Source organism: Dasypus novemcinctus, chromosome 5 (genome assembly GCF_030445035.2).
Source record: "Dasypus novemcinctus isolate mDasNov1 chromosome 5, mDasNov1.1.hap2, whole genome shotgun sequence".
Taxonomy (NCBI): Eukaryota; Metazoa; Chordata; class Mammalia; order Cingulata; family Dasypodidae; genus Dasypus; species Dasypus novemcinctus.
The window spans coordinates 154,498,180-154,504,775 of NC_080677.1; the positions used below are offsets into that span (position 1 = coordinate 154,498,180).

A 6,596-nucleotide genomic window follows, 5' to 3' on the forward strand; every position below is an offset into this window, starting at 1 on the left:
ACTTGGCATATCAATTAAAGCTGAACACATTTGTACCCTGGGACCTAGCAATTTCACCTCTTGAAAAGATTAAAAAAATGGATGAATACCTAGCAAGATTGATTAATAGGCAGTAGCCTTTATCAGAACAAAAAAGGAGACAACACTAAAGATATTTCAGAAATTAAAATTAGTATTTCAGTATAATGTGAAGAAGCTTATGCCAACAAATTCGAAGACTGAGACAGAATGGACAAATTTCTAGGAACAAAACTTGTGAAAACTCACATCAGAAAAAATAGAAAATCAGAGCAGTCCTATAAATAATAAAGATGTTGACTTTGTGATTGAAAACTTTCCCACAAGCAAAACTCTATGCCCATGTGACATCATTGGTGTATTCTAACAAACTTTTATTGTTAATTTGAGCAATTGTTAATGTTGGAAAAGAGAACCCATTTGACCTTGCTTGATGTTTGCTTATCTTCCTTTAAAGTGAATGGCACTCTGACCTTGGAACAGGAAAGAAAGAATTTGGCCCTAGAATAAAGAATAATGATAGCATTGTGGGGAGCTCGGTCCTGCTAGCGAGGTGGTTGGAACCAAGGAGTGAGAAGACGAGCAGCTCCATGAGCAACACCACCATCATCTCTGGCACTGTGGGCCTGGCCCCAGCGGCGGGCCGGGTGGCGGAGGTGGCAGCAGTGGAGGCAGTGGAGGCAGCGGCACCGAGGTAATCCAGATGACGAATGTGTCCCCAGTGCTAATGTGTCTGCTAGCTCTGAGCAGATGCGGACTCTCTTCGATTTCCTAGGCAAGATCGACAAATTGCGCCTCTTCCCGCCGGATGATTCACCTTTGGCAGTCTCATCCCGTGTCTGCTTTGTTAAGTTCCATGATCCAGACTCAGCAGTTGTGGCACAGCATCTGACAAACACTGTATTCATTGACAGAGCTTTGATAGTTGTACCATATGTAGAAGGAGTTATTCCTGATGAGACTAAGGTTTTGTCTCTCTTGGCGCCAGCTAATGCAGTGGCAGGTCTTCTGCCTGGTGGTGGACTCCTTCCTACACCCAACCCACTTACCCAGATTGGCGCTGTTTCGTTGGCTGCTTTGGGAGCTCCAACTCTTGATCCTGCCCTTGCTGGACTTGGGCTTCCTGGAGCAAACTTGAACTCTCAGTCTCTTGCTGCAGATCAGTTGCTGAAGCTTAGGAGTACTGTTGATCCCAAGTTGAATCATGTAGCTGCTGGTCTTGTTTCACCAAGTCTGAAATCAGATATGTCTAGGAAAGAAATAGAGGAAGCCATGAAGAGTATGAGAAGCACAGTCCCTAATTTCTGCTGCTATAGAACCAGATAAGAAGAAAGAAAAACGAAGGCATTCAAGGTCAAGATCACGTTCTAGGAGAAGGAGGATTCCCTCATCTTCTAGACACAGGTGATCAAGAAGCAGATCAAGAAGGAGATCATATTCTAAGTCAAGGAGTAGGCGACAATCCAAAAGTCCAAGACAGAGAAGATTTCATTCCAGAGAAAGAAGTAGAAGGTCAAGAAGCACATCAAAAACCAGAGACAAAAAGAAAGGAAACAAAGAAAAGAAATGTTCCAAAACACCACCAAAAAGTTATAGCACAGTCAGATGTTCTAGAAGTGCAAGCAGAGAAAGACAATGAAGAAGAAGCAGGAGTGGAACAAGATCTCCAAAAAAGCCTGGGTCTCCTAAAAGAAAATTGTCTCGCTCCCCATCTCCTAGGAGACATAAAAAGGAGAAGAAGAAAGATAAAGAAAAGAAAGAAGCAGAGATGAAAGAGAACGATCAACAAGTAAGAAGAAGAGTAAAGAAAAGGAAAAGGATTGGGAAAGAAAATCAGAGAGTGATAAAGATGTAAAAGTTACACGGGATTATGATGAAGAGGAACAGGGGTATGACAGCGAGAACGAGAAAAAAGAAGAGAAGAAACAACAGAAGCAGGTTCCCCTAAAACAAAGGAATGTTCTGTGGAAAAGGGAACTGCTGATTCACTAAGAGAATCCAAAGTGAATGGAGATGATCATCATGAAGAAGACAAAGAAGACATGGATATGAGTGACTGAATATTGCCTTTACAAGGAATCCAACTGTATATGTGCATCACTGTCATTCTTTTGTGTAATTTCTTAATGCTGTATTTGTTCATCTCAAACCTAGATGTATACAGCTCTGAGTTATAAATGGTTATAAAATTCCTGATATTGATTTAATTACATCAGAAGCTTTTAGAAAATGGTACATGAGTAATCAGTTCTTGTCGGGGTGAAATCTGATTGAGTAACCCAGCAGTTTTACTATCCTGATGCTGCAGCATAACAAAAATGAAAAACTGCACGCATCGACAGCAGGCATGGATCGTTTATGTTGTATGTCTCCTTTATTAAGTAAGTTCACTTATATTATTTCCAGAATTTGATTCATTGCCATAATAGAGCCATGTATGGAATGCACTGATTGCATGTTATTTGTGACAGGAATATCCTAAATGTCATTAAAATCCTCCAACATGATGGATCTACTTATGGTCTTGTTTGTTGACATGACAAATTAATATTCTTATAATTACATCTGGAAATGAGCATTTGAAATAGATAATCCTTTAAGCCTTGTGGCTAAATTTTTGTGGCTTTTGTTTAACTTCGAAAGGTAATATATGCACTAACCTTTTTCGATGGCTAATAAGGCTCTAATTACAGGCCCAAAAGATGTGAAATGAAACTGTCTTTGGCAGTGAGTGAAGAGCAGCATATTTTGAAATAGAGTTGTATACTTCTTTGTACAGTGTTTGGGATTTTTTAAAATCTGAAATTATTCCACAGCATCAGTGAAAACTATCTGCCTATCCTGAGTCCATCTCTAAACAAAAGTTATCTTGCCCTGATTTTCAATTTTCCACTCTTTTAATTTGTTTTCAGCTCAGTGTTGGAAAACAGGGTAGTGCATTTTAAATTGACCTTCATATGCTTTTAAAATAAGACAAATCTACTTGATAATGTACTTTTTATTTGATCTCAACTTGTATAAAACCAATAAATTTATGTTACCGTTACTGCAATAATAATCTTTTCTTTTTTAAAGATTTATTTTTTATTTATTTCTCTCCCCTTCCCTGCCCCCTTCCCCCAGTTGTCTTCTCTCAGTGTCCATTCGCTGTCTCAGCTTGTATTCTTGTCAGTGGCACCCAGAATCTGGGTGCTGTTTTGTTGCGTCATCTTGCTGCGTCAGCTCTCCATGTGTGCGATGCCATTCCTGGGCAGGCTACACTTTCTTTCCTGCTGGGCAGCTCTCCTTACGGGGCACACTCCTTGCGTGGCGGGGGGGCTCCCCTACGTGGGGGGGCACCCCTGCATGTCAGGGCACTCCTTGCGCGCATCAGCACTGCGCATGGGCCAGCTCCACACAGGTCAAGGAGGCCCAGGGTTTGAACCGCGGACTTCCCATGTGGTAGACGGACGCCCTTATCCTCTGGGCCAAGTCCGCTTCCCACTGCAATAGTAATCTTATGCACTCAGTGATTCCATGTTATATGCAAAGTAGTTATGTAACAGTTTTCTTAGTAACAGGAGTTTCAAACTTCACTTTTGGGCAGTAAAAACGAAAGTAGGCTATAGTCTGTGCCATGCTGATGTACAGTTTCTGAATTTGTATTACAAGACTTTGATAATAAAACTCTTAAACTTAAAAAAAAAAAAGAATAATTATACAACCATGATAACATGAACACTGCTTATGGATTTCCAATTATTAGACTTGTTTATTCAGCAATAACTTAATGAGTGTATACCACGTACCAGGCACTGTTCCAGGAACTGGTGATTAAACAATTTTAAAAACAGACAAAAATTCCTGCCCATATTGAGCTTCCATTCTAAGAAGAGTTACTGGTTGAAGGAAAAATTTTAAAGATACACAGGAATCAGATAAATCTCACTTATGTAAAATAATATGCAAAGAGAGAGAAATACACCAAACTGTTAACAGTGGTTATCTTTGGGTGGTAATATGGCCGATGTTTGCTTTCCTGTTGATGCTTCTTCAGTATTTTCCAACTTTTCCACCAAAAGCCTGTATTACTTCCTCAGTTAGAAAAAGATAAATATATATGTATGCATACTTAGAGGATAGTCAAGAGGTTTAAATGAATTATAAGACGTGCTTGGCAAAGAACAAACTTTCAATAAATGTCAGTTTTCCTTTCCCTTGCAATCTGAAGATTGTTTTTCTCCTTCTTTACTATGGTTGGTTTGGTCTGTTGTCATCACATTCTTGCATCGCTTTACAGTAAGTATTTTAACTCAACCAAAATTGCCATACTCCTTATTAAATGGGTGGCCTTTAATTTTGAGAATTCCCATTGCTTTAAAGTCCAGACCTGTAGGGGTGAGATCTTTAGGTAAACGTACTTGCTCAAGCACCTCAGCTCATTCTATGCAAGGAATTGCTCTCTTTACAACGGGAATTGATAAATGCATGTTTCTGTGGTTACTATTCTTCTTTTACTAACGATAAATAATCCAGTGTTAGCCTCCTAAATAAAAGCAAGGAGATGGGCTCACCTCTAATAGCAGAAATATATCATGACATTTTCCAGGCTACTTTTAGTTTTGCGGGTATTCTTTGTACAATCTAGTTAATAATGTGTAAGTCTCAATTTTGAAGAATTTAACAAACAGACATAAAAATGCATACCTGGTGAGAACTTGCCATAAAATGTGCCATATATGGGGTGCCTTTTCTAAATTTAGATGATCATTTAGACTATTATCATTAGATTAACCATATATACAAATTGCGTGAAGTAGAATCACTCTCTCCTGGGCCTTAACCAGTTCCTTGAGACTCTTCTTCTCATAAACACTAAATGATCTGGATTATGTTGCAGCCTGGAAATCCTTGACTCAGAACAACTTTCCTTTCACTCTCACCTCATCCCCTGCTGGTTCCGTGGGGATTTTAATTGAGAGTTGACTGAGCACTATAGCAGATTCCCTGAGAAGGGCTCACATAGAACCTGAAGGGACAATCATTGCATTTCCACCCAAGTTAGGTAGTTGGTACTCATGCAGAGAACAAGTGAAGAATGGTTTTGGATGCCATGAAACTCTGTAACTGCAAACAGACCAGTACTGGTCCAGCACAGAAGGTTCTGGAAAGTGCAGGCAAACTAGGTTAAGTCAGTTTTGAGATGAACCTTAAACATTTACGGAAATGGATATAATAACACTTACAATGGCGCAGGCAGTGTGCTGAGTATTTTGCATGTACTAACCTCTTAATCCAAATCACCACCATATGATGTGGATCTATCATTATCCCAAGGCTACCTATGAAGAAACTGAGGCACGGGGCATAAAGAAGCCTCCCTTAGGTTTCACAGTTAACAAGGGGGCAGGAGCAGGGCTCAAATCCAGCAATGTGGGACTAGCACCCACTTCCTAAACCGTCACAGGGAAGGCATTCCAGGCACAAGACGGACACACAACGCCCCAGGCTCCCCTGCCTTCCTGCTTTCCTGGGGCTGCTTGAAGCCCGATGACCTTACCCCAGTCTCCCTTCTCTTCTGGACTTATTTAAGTGATGTTATGGGAAGGGCCAGCGACCTGCGTTTTCCAGCAGCCAGTGCCCCTCACTCTGCTTTAGAAACCCCTTGGAATCACATGCAGGATAAATTTCAGGGGCCTCAAAGATTTGAGGAACATCTGCCTTTCTCCCTCTGTCTCTCTCCTCCTCTTTTCCTCCTTCTAAATAAATAGTTCGGCAAAATAACATATGAGACTTTGAGTTATTTGCACATCCACATTCAAATTAATCTTGGAGCTCACGTACTCGCAGCCCCGCAAAAACTGAAAAGCAATAGGGTTGCCTTATACACTCTGATGTTTCGGCTTTATGTATTTAAACAGGTCAGCACAAGCCACCTTCTAGGGGCAAACTAGAAGTCTGTAATTCTTAAAGAAGAGAAATGTAAGCTTAGTAACATTTGGGTTTTTTCCTCCTATTTCAGTATAAGTCTTGCTCTGTCCACCAAGCTAACCGGACGCAGAAGAGCACCAAATGGGTGGACGGGAGCTCAAGGTGAGCATTCCGGGAGCATCCCCCGCGCCAAGCACTGCCCGGGTCAGTTCTCTGTTCCCCGCCTTGCTTTGTCTTCAAAGGCCTGCCAGGCTTGGAGTTGCTGAGCAGTGTCCGGGGACGCCCGTTTAAGGCTCTCTGAGTGAACTATTTTAATTCAGTGAAGTATTTCATGCCAGCCTTCCACTTTCCAAATGTGGAAACCTAGTCAACGTTATGAGATTGGTGTTTGGTTAATATTTTCCTCTTTAGTAGTTTTGTTTTGTTTTTTTAAAGATTTATTTTTATTTTTATTTAATTCCCCTCCCCTCCCCCGGTTGTCTGTTTCCTGTGTCTTTTTGCTGGGTCTTGTTTCTTTGTCCGCTTCTGTTGTCAGCGGCACAGGAAGTGTGGGCGGCGCCATTCCTGGGCAGGCTGCTCCCTCCTTCGCGCTGGGCGGCTCTCCTTATGGGTGCACTCCTTGCGCGTGGGGCTCCCCTACGCGGGGGACACCCCTGCGTGGCAGGGCA

The 6,596-nt window shown here is 41.5% G+C and overlaps 1 pseudogene; it reads left to right on the plus strand.

Moving 5' to 3' along the window:
- Positions 1 to 608: 608 nt before the first annotated feature.
- Positions 609 to 2,207, plus strand: LOC101411367 (serine/arginine-rich splicing factor 11 pseudogene; annotated as a pseudogene).
- The last annotated feature ends 4,389 nt before the right edge of the window (positions 2,208 to 6,596 follow it).